At 49.6% G+C, this 21483-nt stretch overlaps 1 long non-coding RNA gene across 1 annotated transcript in view; it reads right to left on the bottom strand.

The window, feature by feature from the left end:
- Positions 1-1873: 1873 nt before the first annotated feature.
- LOC123649889 overlaps positions 1874-21483 on the bottom strand; it is a 19704-nt gene continuing 94 nt past the window's right edge. The window contains exons 2-3 of the long non-coding RNA XR_006739179.1: positions 6499-6632; positions 1874-1970 (exon numbers count right to left, since the gene is read on the bottom strand). This is a non-coding gene — a long non-coding RNA (uncharacterized LOC123649889). The remainder of the gene's footprint in view (positions 1971-6498; positions 6633-21483) is intronic.

The raw sequence follows: 21483 nt of genomic DNA, 5'->3' as shown, positions 1-21483 counted from the left end.
AAGCCCCGTGGTCTCGGCCCCGCCCCGCCAGGCCCTGTGCCGTCACCATGGGAACACCGCGTCCCGGGCGGGGCCGTGGGGGTGGGGCCGACGGCCTTTGTGACGCGCCCGGAGCAAAGCCGCTGACTGGCCAGCTGAGCGCGGGGCGGGGCTGAGGCAGGCAGGGGGCGGGGCTGAGGCAGGCAGGGGGCGGGGCTGCGGGGCCCCGGAGAGGCCAGGACGCCGGGCGGAAGCCGAGGGTCTAAGGCCCAAGTAAAGGCCCCACTGCCTGGGCTTGGGGAAGGGGCTGCGGAGAGCAGGGATAAAGGCTTCAAATACATTGTCCCCAGGTGATGTCACTGATACCTAAGTTGTGCCTCCCCCTGACCACTCCTGGACTCCCATCCCCTCCTCCCACCAAGAAACTTTCTCTATAAAACCCACGAAACAGCTAGAAATGGAGCCCAAAAGACAAGCAGGATGACAGATGACAGTGAAAGAAGTGAGGATCGTGGCCCAGCAGCAGAACCCGGAGGCCGCAACATGCACCGGCTGGGATGTCTAGAATGGGAAGACCGGAAGGGGCTCAGGCGGGATGGCAAAGGCTGCCCACCAGGTCCCCCGTGGGCTTGGAGCTGGACACTGCCAGTTCTCTTAATGACACGTTTACAGAGGCGCTAGTGGCCCCTCTGTCTGAAAACCTGAAGCCCAGGTCTGTTTCTCAGAGGGGTTCTGGGCATGTTCATTTTGGGAGCCATTTTCTTCTGAGGAGTTCTGCTTTTGGGGGGGTAGAGAGAGCAAATAACTTAGCTTCCTCAGATGAAGCTAAATGTAAAAGAAATTTAAAAGTGCCTAAAACCTTATCAGACAACGAAGACAAACCCAAAACCCTCTTTTCAAGGAAGTAGTGCACAATGCAAATCTCTTGGAGGAAGTGTCAGGGCTTAAAGGTTAGTGGAAAATCTGCTTGTTAATTTGGGAACCAAATAAGAACAGAATTTTTAAAATATATTGGTTTTTTGTTTTTGTTTTGAGACAGAGTCTCACTCTGTTGCTGAGACTAGAGTGCCGTGGCCTCAGCCTAGCTCACAGCAACCTCAAACTCCTGGGCTCAAGTGATCCTCCTGCCTCAGCCTCCCCAGTAGCTGGGACTACAGGCTTGTCCCACCACACCTAGCTAATTTTTCTATTTTTAGTAGAGACAGGGTCTCACTCTTGCTCAGGCTGGTCTCGAACTCCTGAGCTCAAGCGATCCTCTTGCCTCAGCCTCCAAGAGTGCTAGGATTACAGGCATGAGCCACCATGCCTGGCCCAGAATTTTAAAAATATATTGGAAATCTGGTTATCTATGGGTCAATTGCAAGATTTTAAAAAGAATTTTATAGATCAAAATTTTAGAGGTTAAAAGGCCCCCACACCCCCCAAGGAAACTGAAAAAAATACAGATAGGCACGAAGTTGCACTCTGGCTCAGAAAGAGATGCTGGCGAGTTACAGCAGGTAACATTACAGCAGGACTTACAGCAGCTCTGTGCCGGCAGGAGCAGCCCACTGTGTGAGAACTCCATGGAAGTTCTGTTCTAGACGCTCTGCCTTACAGGGGCAATGATGTGAAGTTGCAAACAGTTGCAGTGAGCAGCAGAAATTTGGCCCCACACCAGAGAGAGAAGATAAAATGTCAGAAGACAAGACAGGTGTTACCGAGACAGGATCTTTCTTAACAAGGGTTGAAAAAGGAGGTGGCTAATTCCCATGCGGCATAAGCCATGGCTGGATGGGCAGGACCATGACACACTGCACAAGGGAGAGTAAGTATAAGACCTCGTCAGGAGCCCTGTGACCCCATCAGCTGAAGGTCGGGGTCCTACAACAGAGGGAGGTAGTGATATTTACCTGTGCTACTTGGACCTGCACACACTCACTCCCATAGCTCCATCCACGGGCTTCTGCAGAGACCTCCTCAGGCCTGGCCTTCTCTTTTCATTTCCTGGGCTAACACAACAAATTACCACAAACTTAGTGACGTAAAAGAACAATTTTTTTTTCTCTGACAGTTTTGAGGCCAGAAGCCTGAAATCAAAGTGTCAGCAGGGCTGTACTTTCCCTAGACGTTCTGGGGTAGAATCTGTGCCTCCCATCCTCCAGCTTACAGCTGTGCTGGCACTCCTGGGCCTTGAGGCTGCTTCTACAACTCGTGGCCTTCTTAGCTGTGTGTCTGGTCGCCCTCAGCCTCTCTCTTGTGAGGACACTTGTGATGGCATTTAGGGCTCACCCAGATAATTTAGCATGATCTCCTCATCTGAAGATCCTTAAATTAATCACATGTGCAAAGCCCTTTTTCCAAATAAGGTCCCATTCACAGGTTCCAGAATGAGGACAAGAGTATATTGGGATTGGGTCATTTTTCAGCCTACCATACTTACCAATCTTTCTTCTAGGTCCCTGATCACCAGCCAAGCCATCAGTCACTACCCATGAGTTCATATATGCTCTAACCTCAGTCTGCTACCTCTTTTCATACAAAGTGAAAGGGCGCACTGTCTGAATTTCTGCCGACTGGGAAGATTTTCCCTCACCACTGTTTTTCAGGGCCACCTTGTGGGGCTGTAGCACAGCAGCCTTGTTGGCTTATACCCACCTATCAAGTAACACACCCATGACCCCAGTGTGGCCCTTTTCCTCCCACCTTCATCAGACGTCTAAGAGGGACCCTCACACAGCCCCAGTCCTGAACTGACAGAGGGGGGCCTTGATCCAACATTACTGGGCAACATGGGGCCCCGGCCAGATGGCTTGTGCCGCTTATGTGTGCCACCTGGCCCTGCTCAGGCTTCGTCTTGGTGAACCACTACCATCTTACTGTGTGCTGCTGTTGGGCCTGCGGACCCCTACGGCTCAGTGGGTCTGGCAGAATCAGCCCAGGCAGAGCAGTGTTGGCTGCAGGTCTCCATCGGGATCCCGTAGCATGCTGGGAGCTGCTTTTGGTTTTTTGGACGGTATATATATAATTCTCTGTTACAGAGAGTCTGGTCTTGATCCAGAACCCTCAGTGTCTGTATTGTGATTCTCCCACGAGGACTTCCCATAAACTCCAAATACCATCTTTTCCTACCACAGATATAGCAAATATAATAAAATCTGCCAGATCTTATGGTGCAAGGGGCAGAGCTGCTAACATCACAACCGGAACTCACTGTAGAGCCCTTTCCTGCTCTGGGCCTCAGTCAAAGCCGACAGGCTTCATATGATTCAGTAAGTGGCTGGAGCACAATTCCCACCCAGGGGATTTGCTAACTTTATTTATTTATTTACTTATTTATTTATTCAGGGGGTGGGGAGCAGTATTTGCTAACTTTAAACCCAAGGGAGCCTACTTAGCACTGTGCTTTATCCTTGTTGGTGGGAGCTATGAGATGCAATCATCAATTGTGTATACAAAAATTAACTCAAAATGCATCCTAAACCTAAATGTGAAAGCTAAAACTATAAAACTTGTATAGCAGGGGTTAATCTCAGCTGATATGTATTAACCACATGGTGATGGTTAATTTTCAGTGTCAACATGACTGGATTAAGGAATACCTAGGCTGTAGGCAAAGAATTTTTGAAGAAGGCCCCCAAAGCAATCACAGCAGCAACAAAAATAAATAAATGGGATCTGATCAAATTAAAAAGCTTTTGCACAGCCAAGGAAACTATCATTAGAGTGAATAGACAGCTTACAGAATGGGAGAAAATATTTGCTCTCTACACATCCGATAAAGAGCTGATAACAAGAATCTACCTAGAACTTAAAAAAAATCAACAAGATAAAATCAAACAACCCCATCAATAAATGGGCAAAGGAAATGAACAGAAACTTTTCAAAAGAAGACAGAATGACCAGCAAACATATTAAAAAAATACTCAACATCTCTAATCATTAGAGAAATGCAAAGCAAAACCACAATGAGATATCACCTAACCCCAGTGAGATTGGCCTCTACCAAAAAATTCCAAAACAACAAATGCTGGCGAGGATGTGGAGAGACAGGAACACTCTTACACTGCTGGTGGGACTGCAAATTGGTGCAACCTCTGTGGCAAAGAATTTGGAGATACCTCAAAGAGCTAAAAATAGAAATACCGTTCGATCCAGCAATAGCACTATTAGGCATCTACCCCAAAGAACAAAAGACATTCTATAATAAAGACATCTGGGCCGGGCGTGGTGGCTCACGCCTGTAATCCTAGCACTCTGGGAGGCCGAGGCGGGAGGATTGTTTGAGCTCAGGAGTTTAAGACCAGCCTGAGCAAGAGTGAGACCCCGTCTCTACTAAAAATAGAAAGAAATTATGTGGACAGATAAAAATATATATAGAAAAATTAGCCGGGCATGGAGGCGCATGCCTGTAGTCCCAGCTACTTGGGAGGCTTAGGCAGGAGGATTGCTTAGCCAGGAGTTTGAGGTTGCTGTGAGCTAGGTTGATGCCACGGCACTTTAGCCCGGGCAACAGAGTGAGATTCTGTCTAAAAAAAAAAAAAAAAAAGACATCTGCACCTGAATGTTTATGGCAGCACAATTCACTATTGCAAGAATGTAGAAACAACCCAAGTGCCTGTCAATTCATGAGTGGATTATTAACATTTGGTATATGTATACAATGGAATATTACTCAATAATAAGAAATGATAGGCCGGGCGTGGTGGCTCCCGCCTATAATCCTAACACTCTGGGAGGCCGAGGCGGGAGGGTCGCTCGAGGTCAGGAGTTCGAGACCAGCCTGAGCAAGAGCGAGACCCCGTCTCTACTAAAAATAGAAAGAAATGATCTGGACAGCTAAAAATATATATAGAAAAAAATTAGCTGGGCATGGTGGCACATCCCTGTAGTCCCAGCTACTCAGGAGTCTGAGGCAGAATGATCGCTTGATCCCAGGAGTCTGAGGTTTCTGTGAGCTAGGCTGACACCACGGCACTCTAGCCTGGGCAACAGAGCGAGACTCTGTCTCAAAAATAAAATAAAATAAGAAATGACAGTGATCTAGCACCTCTTATATTTTCCTGGATTGAGCTTGAGCCTATTATCCGCAGTGAGGTATCACAAGATCGGAGGAATAACCTCCACATGTACTCGCCATCAAATTGGTACTAACTGATCAACACTATGGTGTTCACACGGTAGTAATATTCTCCAGGGATTAAGGGATTGGGAGGGTGGTAAACTCACAACTAATGGACACAGACACAGTGAGCATTGTAGAGGGGAATGGTATGCCTCTAAACCTCGCTTGGGTGAGGCAAAGATATAAAATGTAACCAGAAGATAAAAAAAATAAAAGAAAAAAGGAATACCTACGCTGGTAAAGCATTACTTGCGGTATGTCTGTTAGGGTGTTTGCAGAGATTAGCATGTGGGTCCGTGGACTGGGTGGGGAAGATCCACCCGCAATGTGAGCGGGCACCATCCAGTTGCCTGGGGGCCCAGATAGAACAGAAAAGGATTTCCTATCTCTCTCCTGGAGCTGGGAATCTCTCCTGCTTCTGCCTGTGGACATCAGAACTCCAGGCTCCAGCCTTGGGACTCCAGGATTACACCAGAGGCCTCCTGGGTTCTCAGCCCTTCAGCCTCAGGCTGAGAATTATATGATTGGCTTTCCTGGTTCTGAGGCTTTCGGACTGGAACTGAGCCACACTACCAGCATCCCAGGGTTTCTGGCTTGCAGATGGCCTGTCATGGGACTTCTCAGCCTCCATAATCGTGTGAGCCAATTCCCCTAATAAATCCCCTCTCATATATCCAGACCTATATGTATAATTATAGAGCTCCTATTGGTTTTGTCTCTCTGGAGAACCTTGACACACATGTTTATCTCAAGGTATTGCCGCTTGGCCAATGCTGTGGGATGGATTAACTAAAGATAAATGATGTTCCACAACCACAGGTCCATGAGTTGTTTCAGGACAAGACTACCAGCCTGCTGACATTGTTCAACAATAATTGAATTCATTATTTGTACGTGGTTTTAGTGGGGTTTGAAGGATTTTGAAAGTTAAGGCTGGTCACAAAGCTATAATGTGCCTATGAGACCTTCCCACCCCCAAAATAAGCAGAATCTGGGCATCTCAGTATTGAGGTGCTTCCCACACACAGTGTGCCTGTGGTTCCAGATCTGAAATCAAAGTGCATCCTGTGTGTCCCAGTGTTAAAAAAAAAAAAAGAACAGCCAGGCGTGGTGGCTCACACCTGTAATCCTAGCACTTTGGGGGAAGGAGGTGGGAGGATCGCTTGAGGCTAGGAGTTTGAGACCAGCCTGGGCAATGCTGTGAGGCCCCATCTCTACAAAAAATTTAAAAATTAGCCAGGTATGGTGGTGCACACTTGTAGTCCCAGCTACTTGGGAGGTTGAGGTGGGAGGATCACTCAAGCCCAGGAGTCTGAGGCTTCAGTGAGCCATGATTGTGCCACTGCACTCCAGCCTGGGTGATAGACCAGGGCCCCATCTCGTTTAAAAAACAACAGCAACAAAGATTTCCAAACCCCTTCAGTGTGTTTCCATCTTCCACTTTTGCATCTTTGCCTGTAATCAAGCATGAGTATAAACTGTTTGAGTCCTGTAGGTCTTGTCAGCAGTCGTACACGTAGGATGGTTAACGTGCAATTAGCACAAACTTCTGCAGGAAAACATAGGAGAACATCTTAATGACCTCTGGTTTGGCAAAGATTGCTTAGATAAGACACAAACAACATAATCCATTTTAAAAATTCAATAAATTTGATTTCCTCAAAATTAAAACTTTGGTTCTTAATGAACAGAGAAGCTATGTGCATTGTGGAATGTTGAGCAGCAAAAAAAGGAAAAAGAAAACAAAAGAAAGGAAAAAGAAATAGGGAAGCTATAGACTGGGAGAAAATATTTCCAAAATATGTATCCAACAAAGGACTTGAATCTATAATACATAAAGAACTCATAACTCAATAATAAGAAGACAAGCAACCCAATTAAAAAAACAATCTAATTAGTAAATGAGCAAAAGACATGAATGTATATTTCACCAAAGAGGATATACATTGGCAAATGAGCTCATGAAAAGATGAGCAATATCATTGGCTTTTAGAGCAGTGCAAATTAAACCCACAATGAGCTATCACTATACACCTATCAGAACAACTAGAATGATGATTAGTGATGTCACCAAAGGGCGGTGAGGATGCAGAGAAGCTGGGTCACACATTGCTGGTGGGAATGTATTATAAAATGGCACTATTTCCCAGCCTGGGAAATAGTTTGGTAGTTTCTTATAAAACTAAACATACACTCACCATACGATCCAGCAATCACACTCTTGGACAACTATCACAGAGAAATGAAAACATGTTCACACCAACACCTGGTCACAAATGTCCATAGCAGCATTATTCATAATTGCAAAAAACTGGGAAAAACACAACTGTCCTTCAATGGGTGACTAGCCAAGCAAACTTTGGTATATCCATACCATGGAATACTCCTCATCAGTAAAAAGGAACAGACTATTGATAAGTTCAACAACTTGCATGGACCTCAAGCGAATTATGCTGAGTAGGAAAGGTCAAACTCAAAATGCCACATACGGTATGATTCTATTTATATAGCATTTTTGACAGTTTAGTGGTGGCCAGGGGTTAGGAGCAAAAGAGGGAGAGGAGGATGGCTGTTGTAAGCAAAGGTGTCACATGAGGGGCTCCCGCGGTGAGAATTGTTCTATATTTTGATTGTGGTTCTGGTTACACAAATCTGTGCATGTGATAAAATTGCATTGAACTATTCGCATTCATACAACACGCACAAATGACTGTGTGCAACATGGATAATGTCTGAATAAGCTCTGTGGACTGTGCCAATGTCAATGTCCTGATTTTGATAGCACACTGTAGTTGGGGAAAATGTTTTCACTGGAAAATGTGCAGTCTAACCTCAAAAGCCTTGCGCAGTCACGGAGAGCTTTCCTCAGGGTTTTCTTGAGGGGCAAAGGGTACATGAAATTTCCCTGCACATTTTTTTTTTTCAACTACCTGTGGGACTATAATCATTTCAAAATAAAAAAAATTTTAAATACATATTATTTTTAAAAATGCTTCCCCACCTGCAACCCTCCATCACCTGACTTCTGCAGCTATCTCAGGTGCCATCTATGAAGCCGACACCAGGAACAAAGCTACAGCTGCTCAGGGCTTACATACCACCCAGACAAAACATCACCCCTTCTCCAGGTCATCTTAGTGTACAGACACAGCCAAAAGTAATACAGTCCAACCTCAAAAGCTTTGCGCAGTTACAGGGAGATTTGCTCAGGGTTTTCTTGAGGGGTCTATCTCACAGTGCAAAGCAAAACTTCCCCATCCCATAATATGCTAAAATAAAAAAAAAAACTCCCCTAAGTCATCTTCCCCACCTCCCTGTCCAAAGCGTCCCTCCCAGTGGATCCCCCAGTCTCTCCCCAGCCTCTCTCCCCATTTGCCCCTCTCCCCCGAGGTCCAGCCTTCCCTTCCTCTCCCCTCTTTTCCCCTGCAGAGAGAGTGTTGGATTTCCCCCAGGTGCTCGCAGGCCTGTTCTGACAGCAGCCCTTGCTAGACTCTTCCCACCTCTGCCTGTCCCCACAGCAAGGGCCCCATAAGGAGCAGCCAAAACACCAACACCTCAGGAGACAGGCGAAGGCTGGGAATGTTTACTTACACTGTAGCATTTGTATTTCTGTCTTTTAAAAGTGAATAAAAGATTTGGACAGGTGGGGTGTGGTGGCTCACTCCTGTAATCCTAGCACTCTGGGAGGCTGAGGAGGCGGGAGATCTCTTGAGCTCAGGAGTTCGAGATCAGCCTGAGCAAGAGCAAAACTCTGTTTCTACTAAACATAGAAAAAAATTAGCCAGGCAACTAAAAATAGAAACAAAAAAAATTAGCCGGGCATGGTGGCACACGCCTGTAGACCCAGCTACTTGGGAGGCTGAGGCAGGAGCATTACTTGAACCCAGGGGTTTGAGGTTGCTGTGAGCTGGGCTGGACAGACAAATGATGGCATATCCATACTGTGGAATACTATTATTAATATTCAGCGATAAAAAAGAATGAACTATTAACATTCACATCAATACCAATGAATCTCAAGATAATTATGCTGATGGAAAGAAGCCAGACAAAAAAGTATATATTGTATGGTTCCATCTATAGAAAATTCTAGAAACTGCAAACTACGCAGAAAGCAGATCAGCAGCTGCCTGCAGCCTGGCACTGGGGAGTCGGGCCGTGGGACAGGGAGGAATGGATCACAAAAGGGCACAAGTAAAGGTTTTGGGTGATGGATATATTCATTTTCTTGATTGTGGTGATGATTGCAATGGGTGTATACATATGTCAAAATTTCACATTTTTACACCCATCACAAGAAAAAACAGAAAACCTTCAAATTTTACACCCATGGTCATGTAACCACCACCACTGTAATCTAGATATACAACAGTCTGTCAATCCCCAAAATCCCCGTGCCCTTGTATTTGGCAATTACAAATATAACTGTTATAATACACAAGTAAAAAAAGAATCTGAATTTTACACTTTGAACATGGGTAGTTGGTTGTCTGTCACTTAAGCCTCAATAAAGTTATAATAGTAAGAGCCTTCATTAATGGGGGGCCTGAATCTTTGTAGTACTTCTGTCACCCCTCTGAGGTATGGTGTCTCAGCAGCGGGGGAGGGGACTCTCCGATGGCCCCATTCCAAGCCTCAGGGCGCCCCTGCGCACATACACTAGACTGACAGGACTGACACTGCCTCTTTTCTCCAGCTCTTGTTACCCCTGGGCTGGAGTCTCAGCATTTCCAGTCCTCCAACAGCAGCAGCGGGAAGTAAAGCATCTGTTTTAACTGTAGCCGCAGGGCCCCCTGACTGCCATTGCCCTGCAGTGACGATGCCTTGGCCTTTCATTGTCTTCCTCCAATCCATGTCTCCGCTGCAGCCATCCAATTCCAGACCTTTAATTAGTCCATCCTCAGAGCCTCTCAGAAGTCTGAGATATTGAATCCCCAGTGCACTTTTTTCCCATTCAAATTCACCAACTGTGAAAGTTCCAACAATTTAACCTACTATAGCATGCCACTGTAGCATGTCAACCCGCCACCCAGCCAGTTTGGGGCCAGCCGGTAACGTAGCTCCAGCACCCTGTGTCAAGCCTGCTTCCTTGACTACCCTGGACCCAACTGCTGTGGGTCAAGCTCCCAGGGAAAATGGCCTGAATTGGCCCTGTGCAGCAGGAAGTTTAGTGCGGAATAGACACAGGGCAGCCCCTGTCGGACAGAGAAGGGGACAGAAAGAAGCAGCAACAGAGACCTCTCAATCCCTGGGGGAGCCCTGGGCTGGGATGGCTGCTCAGGCACGCCCTGCCCTGAGGCAAGGAAGCACTGCACTTCCAGGCCTGGGGTGCCAAGGTGTCCAGAAAGGTGGTGTGACTATGGGCCCAGGGCAATTCTTGGAGGGGACTCAGCTGAGAACCACTAGTGGCCACTATTCCAGTAGCTGTGGGACCAATGCCTCAGTTCCAAAGGGATCTTGGCCATGGTCCCTGGCCAGTCCTGCCCAGCAGTGACCCTGGTCCTTGGAGTCCCTCTGACCTGAATCACTCCTGTGCATAGCCCTGAGCAGCTCCAGGCCACCTCCAGTTCTCTGTCCCATGAGGGCCGGTGCAGCAGACAGGGGCAGGGGCGCTGACATGCCGTGGGCTTGAGCTGCTGCAAGGGCGGACGCTGGGTGTCAGGTAGCACAGGAGACTGAGTGGACTGGGTGGAGCGTGGTCAGAGCAGAGGAGCTGGACACGATGGGGGAGGAGGGAGGAACCCAGCAGAGGGTTTCTGGAAGGGGCCAGACACGGCCTTGAGGAAATTCCACGGTGGGTGGAGGGGAGGAGTGGTCAGGAGTTTTCCACAGCTGCCATCGTGTAACGGGACCAGGTCTGGCATCAGGGTCAGTCCATGGGAAGATGGGGATGGAGACACGAGACAGCCGGAGGCCGCCTGCGCAGTTGGCGGGAAGTGGGGGCAAGGTAAGGGCCAGTTCAGATTCAGAAAGGCCAGAGGGCACCAGCAAGAGCGGCGCGTCAAGAGGGGACAGTCCCGAGTTTCCTGGGCTTTGGCTGTGTGAGGGACCAGAGGACAACTCCGACTTCCTGGGTGTCAGGAGGGGAGACAGGTGCACAAGAGGTGGAAAGGACTGCGTGAGACGAAGCACCAGCCACCTGGGCCTGAGGCAGGGCCACGTGGTGGGACCCCCGGGGCACTGGGCGCGTGTGTCCACGAGGCCCCAGCCCTGAGGGCTGCCCAGCAGGGAGGTGCTATCATTATCTCGGGCTGTCAGAAAGGCATCCAATTCTCCAGCAGGAAGTGACTGGCCCTAAGCAACGCAGCCAAGTGACTGGGTCAGGATCTGAACCCAAGTGGGCACTAGGTCCATGCCCCTAACCACAAGGCCACACTGTCCACTATGAGGCTCCAAAGAGCAGCCTTATCAACACGGCTCGCAGGGATGTGGGCGTTCAGACACCTGTGGGAGGGCAGAGGGGACAGTGTGGTGGGATAGACACTCCTGGAGGGAAGCGTTTCAGGACGGGAATAAGAATCCACATGGCAGCCTGAGGGGCTGGCAGCGTCCCCCGCGCTTGTTACAGGAGCAGGGAGAGCCCGGGTGGGGAGGGCAGTGAGCTCCCCAAGGGTATGTGTGCCCCAAAGAGTGACAAAGAGAGCCCAGGGGAACTCCAGGGGGACCAAGGAGTGAGGGAGAACTCTTTTCTGCTTTAAATGATTAGAGTGTTTTAAGTGCTGGTGCAGCAGCCAGCTGAGAGGAGCCCTGACCTTAGAGACTGGCCTGTCTGGTGTGACAGACGCATTGTGTGGGACCCCGGGAATGCTGAGCCAGCCAGGAAGGAAGATGAGCAATGATAGAGGAATTACATTTTAAAACAGGGTAGTTAGGAAAGGTGTCATAAGAAGGTGACACTGGAGGAAAAGCTGAGCTGTCTATCAAGGGAGGGCGCAAGTGCTGCGTGGGAGAGGGCCTGGCGCCAGGCTCCGCGGGAAAGCGAGTGGGGCTGAAGCAGCCAGGGTGTGAGGAAGAGGAGGCAAGTGTAGAGACGGGGTCTTGTGAAACACTGCGAGGACTCCAGATTGTATCCTGAGGGAAACGTGAGCCACCAGCAGGTGTGCTCCGAGGACGGACATGACGTGAGAAGTGATCCAGTGGCAAAGCTGATGACTGTCACTCAGCAAGTCCAGCTGGGAGGCTTCTGCGCTACCCCGGGAAACACTTACTGTGACTTGTAACCAAGGTCGTGGCAGGGCACGTGGGGACCAGTAGTCTACTGCTGGGTACACCTTTAGCCCTGGCTCAACGGGATTTGCTTACGGTGTGTGCACTGGGTGTGAGGGAAGACGTTTTGCCTACAATCTTGGTGAGATGAATGGCGTCTCCATTTACAGCAGAGGCCGCGGGGTGGAGGCAGTTGCACGTTCAGCTCAAGATTCCTTTGAAACATTCAAGTGGAGATGTTGGGAGACAACTGGATAGGAGCCTGAATTCAGGAGAGAGGCCCAGGATACGAGGAACATTCGGGAACCATGAGCCTTCAGTGAGGAAAGTTGAGGTGGCCAACGTACTGAGTGCTCCAGAGAAGAGCTCCCAGGCATTTCAACATTAAAAGGTTGGGGTGGTGATGAGGAGCCCTCAGAGAGACCCGGGACGGCCAGCGAGGTAGGAGAACCATGGGACAGAGGTGCTGGAGGCCAAGGGAAAGTATTTCTTTCTTTCCTTCCTTCCTTCCTCCATCCCTCCCTCCCTTCCTTCTTCTTCTTCTTTTTTTTAATTTCTTTAGAGACGGGGTCTGGCTCTGTCGCCCAGGCTGGAGTGCCATGGCGCAATCATAGCTCCCTGCAACCTGGGCTCAGGCGGTCTCCCTGCCTCCGCCTCCCCACGTGCTGGGACTAACGGTGTGAGCCACTGCGCCCAGCCAACAAGAAAAAATGATTTCTAAGACAAAGAAGCGATCAGCCATGCAACGTCGCACAGGTAAGACAGACCGCGGGCATCGGCAGGGCTCAGGCGGAGCGAGCTGGAGCGGGAGGACAGCAGGCGGGCACGGAGAGCGCGCACGCCCCGCGCCCTGCTGTCCGGACAAGGCGCGGCAGCGGGGCAGGTGGGAGTGAGGTCCACAGAGGGGTTTTAAGCCAGAGCACAGCAGCGTGTTTTCACAGCGATGTTGTCGCGGGGACACGTGGGGCAGGGAGGTCGCGCCGCGAGGGGGAGGGTCGCGCAGGGGAGGCGGACGACGCCGGCGCGGCGCGGGGAGGACCCCGCGGGGCGTGAGCGGGCAGGTTCCCGCCTGTTGCGTGCCGCCCTGGGAACCCGAAGCCAAGTTTTCACTGCGGGGCCGAGCAGGGCGATGCCCGGGCGAGTTATCGGCTGGGCAAGAACGCGAAGAAGGAGCGCCGGCGGCGGGCGCGTCCAGGCGCACGGCCGGGTCAGGCCGCACCGGGCTGGGGTCCTCCTCCCGGGCGCCGGCAGAAGGCAGGAGGCCGCGGGGAGTGGGGGCGGCGTGGCGAGACCCGGGAGGACCGGCGCAGAGGGCCAGCGGCCCTCGCCACCCCGCTGCCACCGGCCGGGTCCGCTCCCCCAGGCTCCTCCCCGGGGCGGCGCCTCCCGCGGGCTCCACCATCCTGGAAGGCTGCCAAGGTCAGGCTTGTTTTCCACCACCCGGGAGAGGGACGGCTTGGTCCGGGACGGGACAGCCCGGGAGAGCCCGCCCGCGCCCTGCCTGGCCTCGCCCCAACACCAGACTCCGAGCTCCGGAGCTGCCGGGGAGCAAACGTGCTGTCTGCGGTGATTAGTTCACATAAAAACTAATACTTTCTCATCGTAGTTTATTTCTGTGCTCATGTAAATACTAAATGATTTAGAATACTGTGACACACAGTGTAACGCTCGGTGTCAGCTTTTACACCCCCAGGTGGTGACGCACAGCCCCGGTTTAGGAAGCTCTCTCTGGTGTCAGATGGTGCTGAGTTTTTGGCAGCCCAGAGCCTGTTAACGCTTTCCAGTTGGTGGCACTTAGTACGTGACCTCATTTCACTCTCAGGACAGTGCTGTGGAGGTGCACTACAATTCCAGGTCAGAACCAACAGGACTGCTTGTTTGTTGTGCCCACACTCAGCTAAATCCTTTATCTCTTTAAGCCCCAGGCCTAGATACTGACATCAAGGCTATTTGATCAAGGGGGAAACTGAGGCCCAGGCCCAGGTTGCTTGGCAGTGACAGCAGGGCCCGTGCTGGGCTAGAGGCCTGTTGGTCCTAGGCTCCCCATCTGTGTCCACCAAGTTCTGGGCATCTCTGGAAATGGCTCTGGATCCTTCCCTACGCCAGCTCCCACTCCAGCTCACAAATCCTTTCTCTGCCTTGTTGCCTGTTCTGGAAAGGGCCAAGAACAGGCAAAGCAGGAGAAAAAAGATTTGAAACGTGCGGTGCTGCTCCTTGGGGTCAAACGCTGTCTGTTACAGAGCTGTTGCGCAACCAGGAGGCCCTGGTGGTCCCTCCGGAGTGAGGAATCTCCCTACCAAGGCAGCTCAGCCTGGCAGGTGGGAGCAGGCAGGCTGAGCACCCTCAGCCTTGTGAGGTTACCTAAGTTTCCATTGGTGCACAGACGTGTGCCTCTGAAGTACCGTCAACGATTCATTCACAGAACATGAAAGTCGGCACAGGAACTGGGTAGAGCTCCAGTACCTGAGCACTGAAGCATGAGGGTGAGGCCAGAGGTCCCTTCACGCTCTCTTGGTCCCCAGACATCAAGTCACTAGCAGCGATGTGGAGAAACAAGAGGCATTGTACCACCCTGGATGGCACGGCTGTTTACCTATTTCCTATTAACTCTCTTTTCAGTTCTGTTGGTCCATCTTAGCTTGGATTTCTATTTATTTATAAAAAAAATAACAACAGACTAGACGTGGATCTCAGTGTTGGCCCTGCTCTCCCTCATCTCCCCAGGGAGGGCGAGCAGCGCCTGAGACCCTCATGCGGATGCTGGGGGCCTGAAGTCAAGCCTCTGCCGCCTCTGGGTGTCAGCGTCCTGGCCTGGGCACGGCACTCCCCACTGTGAACCACAGGGCGGCCCAGGTGCGCTCTGAGCAGCTCCCAGGCGCGCGCTCGAGCTCACGTATTCACTCTCTGTCTCTGCCGTTACTTCACTGTTTTCAATTACAATTTCCCACCAAATACACAGAAACCAATGTGGCAGCCTCAGATTTCACAGATGTTGGTATCTTCCTGGGTACGCTGAGCAGGGCCAGGCTGAGGTGTTCCGAGCAGCACTGGTCGTGCCCACATTGGCAGCAAGCATCGGGCAGTTTGTTGGTGCTTTGGCACCTCTGCCTCCCTCATAGAGGGAGTTCACTCATCAGCCCCTGGGAGACGGCCCTGTGGCCTGAGCACTAGATCATTGGGTCAGAGACAGAAAACAGGCCTCAGAATATTTCATCTCTGGCCAAAGTTCTCCCTGGTGCCTGAATTACAAGCTGTCCCGGCCCAGACGGGCATGCTCGAGCACAGCGGGTGTGGACGCTGCTCCCTCTGGAGTCTCCCAGGACTCCTGTGCCCAGTGCCGCACCTCGCGTGTGGCTGCGCACAGGCTCCCAGCCTCAGCGGCGCCCGGGTCAGGCGCAGCACAGGTGCTCACAGAGGTGCGACGAGTGCCCTGCTGCGGGATGTGGGAGGCACCGTCCTTCCCGGGAGCCCTCAGAGTCGGGGGAAGCAACCACCTGTCGCAGGAGGGACAGTGGACAAAGAGCTGAGGAGCGAGGAGTGAAGGAGGCAGACAAAGGAGACACCCAAGTCAGGAGGTCTTCTTGGGGAGGGACGTTGGCCCTGGCCTCTGCAGCACCAGCTCTGAACCCTTGCTTGGCACTTGCCTTCCTGTCTCAGGGCCTGCTCAGGGGTGGGACAGCCCTTGTCTATACAAGGGGAACTGGGACCCCAGTCCAACAGCATGGCCACAAGGACTCGACCAGACCCTGGGTGACCCCTCAGCACAGTGCTCACCACAGAGCGCCCTGCAAGCATCAGCTCTGGGAAGGACTGATACTGCATTACGATTCAGTGCAGCGGTCGTCACAGCACCAGGGAGTGCGTCTCCATTTGACAGATATGGAAACAATCTCAGAGAGGTCTCCTCGAGCATGCCCAGGACCAGCTTAGGGTCAGGCACACAAAGTTGGTGCTTAATAAATGTGGATTTACTGTGGAATGAATACGCAAGGAGGGCCCAGGGCTGTGCTGTGAAGGGGTCTCTGAACACGGAGTTCCCTGAGAGGTGCAGCATTCCAGGAGGGACCCTGGTAGGGGCAGGAGGAGGGGGGACCTGGGAGAGGGAAAAGTGGGGTTTTCTGCCTGGATCCCGAGGGTGCATCGTGTCACCTGCCCCACAGATGTGGAAATGGATTTTGTGAGTCTGTGTCTTACAATGTATTATATAGTTCAAAACATGGCCCCTCATCCTTGGGTGTAGACAATAGTTGGTCCTTAGAAGGAGAAGTGGCCTCCATGGGGGTGGGAGTCGTTCCCTCAGTGCTGTGTGCCCCGTGTGAGTATAACAGACACACTCCCACCACCCCATGGAGAGTGGGGCCTCGCAGCCCCTCATGGCCACAGCTGAGCCCACATCTCACCAGATCAGGCCTCTAACTGACTCTCAGGGAGGTAATGAAGTAACACAGAGATGAGGCCCTGTGTGTGCTGAGCTGGGGCAACCCAGGCCAGACGGGAGCTCTGTGTCACCAGAATCAATGATGTCCTGGGGAAGCAAGACCCCAGAGCCACGCAGAGATGGCCAGCCCAGAGGGAGTTGGGATCTGTGAGCCCCATGACCTGGCAGGCCTGTGCACTTGTTCCTTTTGATCTGATCTCTGGGTATGACAGCATCCCACTGGCTGCTCTGGAGGAGCATGGGGACCGGGAGATCTCCGCGCATCAGCGCAGAAGGACGTCCGACTCCGCTTCTTACAGAGCACAGGCTTCCTTCGCTGCTGGCTCCGCTTCTCCTGCCTGGAGGCCAGTCTGGCTGGGGGCTGCCCAGCAACTGTCCCTGTGTACCCTCCTCTCCAGGGATGCCCTTGGGATTCCCCAGCCTAGGAGCAGCCCTACCTATCCTATGAGAGAAGGGATGTCCTAAAGAAGGGACAGGGGAATGCAAAGAGAGAAGTACAAGTACGGTGGGAGGTAGAGTGCTAGCAGAGTGCATGGGGAATCCCTGGTGCCCCAGTGAGCCATGTGTGTAACATGCTACTGCTGAGCCAGTATTACCACGGGCTGCATCATCTAAGATTCCATTCCATTCCATTCCAGGAGAGCAGGGAGGACAGGGACCTCTGCAAGAACTGTGGATCAAAGTGGGGACATATGTGGTGCTAAATAAAAACGTGACATACAATGACAATCCCTTCTCCCCATTGTGGAGGGGCCCTGTGTGCAGAGCAAACTTGAGGACCTTTCTCTGAGGTTTTGTGTGTGAGGACCACAGCATTTGATAAGAAATGCCACTCACGGAGTTCCACTTCCAGGATGGCAGCGTGAGAAGCTCCATACAGAAACCAGCAAAGCTGGTGAAAACTATTTTTAAAAACTACAACAATAGGCAGGGCAGGTGGCTTACAGATCACAACTTCCTCCCAGCACTTTGGGAGGCCAAGGTGAGAGGACCGCTTGAGGCAGGAGTTCTCAAGACTAGCCTGGGCAACATAGCGAGACCCCATCTCTACAAAAGAAAAATCAGCCAGGTGTGGTGGCACACACCTGTAGTCCTAGCTACTAAGGAGGCTGAGGCAGGAGGATCACTTGAGCTCAGAAGTTCGAGGCTGCAGTGAGCTATGATCGTGCCACTGCACTCCACCCTGGGTAAGAAAGATGAGACCCTGTCTCAAAAAACAAACAAACAAAAACCCTGCAACAACAATCATTTAAAGTCTCTAGAAATTGTCCTAAGAGCATACAACAAATGTAGAAACATTTATTCAAGAAACTCTACAAGAACAGCAAGAGTCTGTGGCATTTGAATCACATCCCACTCCCTCCCTATTCCCCATCCCCAGCTGAGCCTCACCGAAGCTCTTCCCTGGGCAGATGCAGTCAGGCTGGGGCTTCCTTTGCCCTCAACTCTCAATCAAGGGTTACTGTATTTCACTGGGAGCAGCTGGAGCTAAATTCCTGGTGAGTATGGCCAAGAGTTTGAGGACTCCCTTGACCCACAGGGTAGAAGCTCTACCCTAGGTGCAGCAGGTCAAGAAGACCGGAGTTCTGATTGATCACCCTTGCCTAGTTCACTGGAAGGGCAAAGAGTCACACCAGGAGAAGCCAGCCAGGAGGATGCAGGCTACCACATCCACCCAGCTCTTTGAGTGGCAAGTCACAGACATCATCCAGGGGGCGAGACAGCCAGTAAGAAAAAAAAGCTCTGAACTGTCCCCAAAGGAACTGACTTTATTTGAAACAGATTGTAGAGAAGTTCAAGCTTAAGGACATTCTTGAAAGCAACAGTTCCTCTTAATTAAAAGCAATAAACTAAACCATAGACAAGCTAATTCACGAGAGGGAACCAAAAAGAGAGACAGCTAAGAAGGGCCCACCTGCTCAGAGACTGGCTTGAAAAACTACCCTTGCCTGAATTTAATTGTGTCAGACTGCTGAATAGTTTATGTCCCACTGTCAAAAATAATAATTAGTGGAGCCTGGTCAGGTGCAGTGGCTCACACCTATAATCCTAGCACTCTGGGAGGCCGAGGCGGGAGGATAGATGGCTTGAGGTCAGGAGTTCAATATCAGCCTGAGCAAGAGTGAGACTCTGTGTCTACTAAAAATAGAAAAAATTAGCTGGCATGGTGGTGTGTACCTCTAGTCCCAGCTACTCAGGAGGCTGAGGCAGGAGGATCACTTGAGCCTAGGAGTTTGAGGTTGCTGTGAGCTAGGCTGATGCCACAGCATGACACTTTAGTCCAAGCAATAGAGTAAGACTCTGCCTCCAAAAAAAAAAAAAAAAAATTAGTGGAGCCTATTTCTATGTACTTTCATAGGGGAGCCTAACATATGGGTGTAATATCAAATGAAACAGACAGTTTAACAGAGAGATCAGAGGAAGAGACAGTCAAAAAGAACCCTGCTAAAAACACGGTCTTCCCAGGGTGAATGTGCACATTCGAATGTGCATTTGTAATTATATACAATATCTATATTTACTTTTTATAAATATATACAAATCTATCTGAGAAGTGTCATTAGAGGCTCCACATTGCAGGGGAAACAGACTTCACTAAAACAGAGTAGTGAGGTTACAGAACAAATAAACAAGCAAAACAAAAACAAGCCAGGGAAGGCAGGAGAAGCATCAATATTCAGAGTTACTTTTCCCCTAAGAACAGAAATAAGACAAGGAGGTCTGCTCTGGTCACTTCCATTCAAATTGTACTGGAGGTTCTATCCAGGGCACTTAAGCAAAAAAAAAAAAAAAGCAATAAAAGGCATCCAAATTGGAAAGGAAGAAATAAAACTGTCCTATTCACAGATAACATGATCTTGTTTAGAGAAAATCCCAAATAATCCACTAAATTAGAACTAATTGAATACAGGAAGATTACAGGATAAAAGACCAGTATACAAAAGTCAACTGTATTTCTATACATGTTCCGTGAACAATCCAAAAATAAACTTAAGAAAACATTCACAGTAGCATCAAAAAGAATAATAGTCTTAGGAATAAATTTAACAAAAGAATTGCAAAATGTATACTCTGAAAAATACAAAACATTGTTGAAAAAAATTAAAGATCTAAATAAATGGAAAAACATCCCATGTTCATGGATCAGAAGACTTAACATTGTTAAGTCTCCTCAAACTGATCTACAGCGTCAATGCAATCCCTATTAGAATCCCAGTTGACTTCTTTGTAGAAATTGGCAAACTGATTCTAAAATTCATATGAAATTGCAAGGAACTCAGAATAGATGAAACAATCCTGGAAAAGAAGAGTAAAGTAGGAGGATTCACACTTCCTGACATCAAAACGTAATACAAATCAATGATAATCAAGACAATAGTACTGGCAAAGGCTAGACATATAGATCAATGGAACAGAATTGAAAGTCCAGAAATAAACCCATATGTCTATGGTCAACTGATTTTCAACAAGGCTGCCAAGACTAACCAATAAAGAAAGAATGGTCTTTTCAACAAATGGTGCTAAGTCAAATAGATAGCCACATGCGAAAGAATGAAGTTGGACCCTTACCTCACCCCATATACAAAAGTTAACTCAAAAAGAATCAAAGACATAAATGTAAGAGCTAAAACTGTGAAAAGCTTAGAATAAGACATAGGGTTATATTTTTATGACCTTAGATTTGGTAATGAATTCTTAAATGTGACACTAAAAGCATAAACAACAAAAGAAAAAATAGATAAACTGGACTTCACAAAAATTAAAAACTTTTGTATATCAAAGGACACCATCAAGAAAGTGAAAAAATGGCCAGGCGCCGTGGCTCACACCTGTAATCCTAGCATTCTGGGAGGCCGAGGCGGGAGGATTGCTCGAGGTCAGGAGTTCGAGACCAGCCTGGCCAAGAGCATTCTCTACTAAAAATAGAAAGAAATTAGCTGGAAAGCTAAAAATATATATAGAAAAAAATTAGCCAGGCATAGTGGTACATGCCTGTAGTCCCAGCTACTCGGGAGGCTGAGGCAGAAGGATTGCTTGAGCCCAGGTGTTTGAGGTTGCTGTGAGCTAGGCTGACACCACTGCCCTCTAGCCTGGACAACAGAGTGAGACTCTGTCTCAAAAAAAAAAAAGAAAGTGAAAAAATCCGGGCACGGTGGCTCACACCTGTAATCCCAGCACTCTGGGAGGCTGAGGCAGGAGGATGGCTTGAGCCCAGGAGTTTGAGGTTACGGTGTGCTATGATTGAGCCACTGCACTCCAGCCTGGCAACAGAGTGAGACTCTGTCTCTGAAAAAAAGAAAGACCGTGAAAAAGACAACCCACAAAATGGGAGAAAATGTTTGCAAATCATGTGTCTGATAAGGGGCTTGTATCTAGAACATATAAAATATATAAAAACTCTTACAATTCAATAGTAAAAAGACAACCCAATTTAAAAATAGGCAAAGAATCTGAAAAATAGACATTTCTCCAAGGAGCATGTGCAAATGGCCAATAGGCATGTGAAAAGATGCTGGACACCCTGGTCCTCAGAGAAATACAAATCAAACCACAATGAAACCACTTTACGCGCACTAAGATGGCTAGAATCAGAAAGTCAGCTAACAAGTGTTGAGGATGTGAAGAAAATGGAAGCCTTGTACACTGCTGATGGGAAGGTACAATGATGGTACAGCCACTTGGCAAAGCCGTCTGTCAGTTCCTCAAATGATTAAACACAGAGTTACCACATGACCCAGCACATACACTTACAGGT

This window comes from Lemur catta, chromosome 14, assembly GCF_020740605.2.
Source record: "Lemur catta isolate mLemCat1 chromosome 14, mLemCat1.pri, whole genome shotgun sequence".
NCBI classification, from domain to species: Eukaryota; Metazoa; Chordata; class Mammalia; order Primates; family Lemuridae; genus Lemur; species Lemur catta.
Note: the sequence above shows the minus strand (reverse complement) of the source record. Positions and strands in the feature narration are given on the sequence as shown.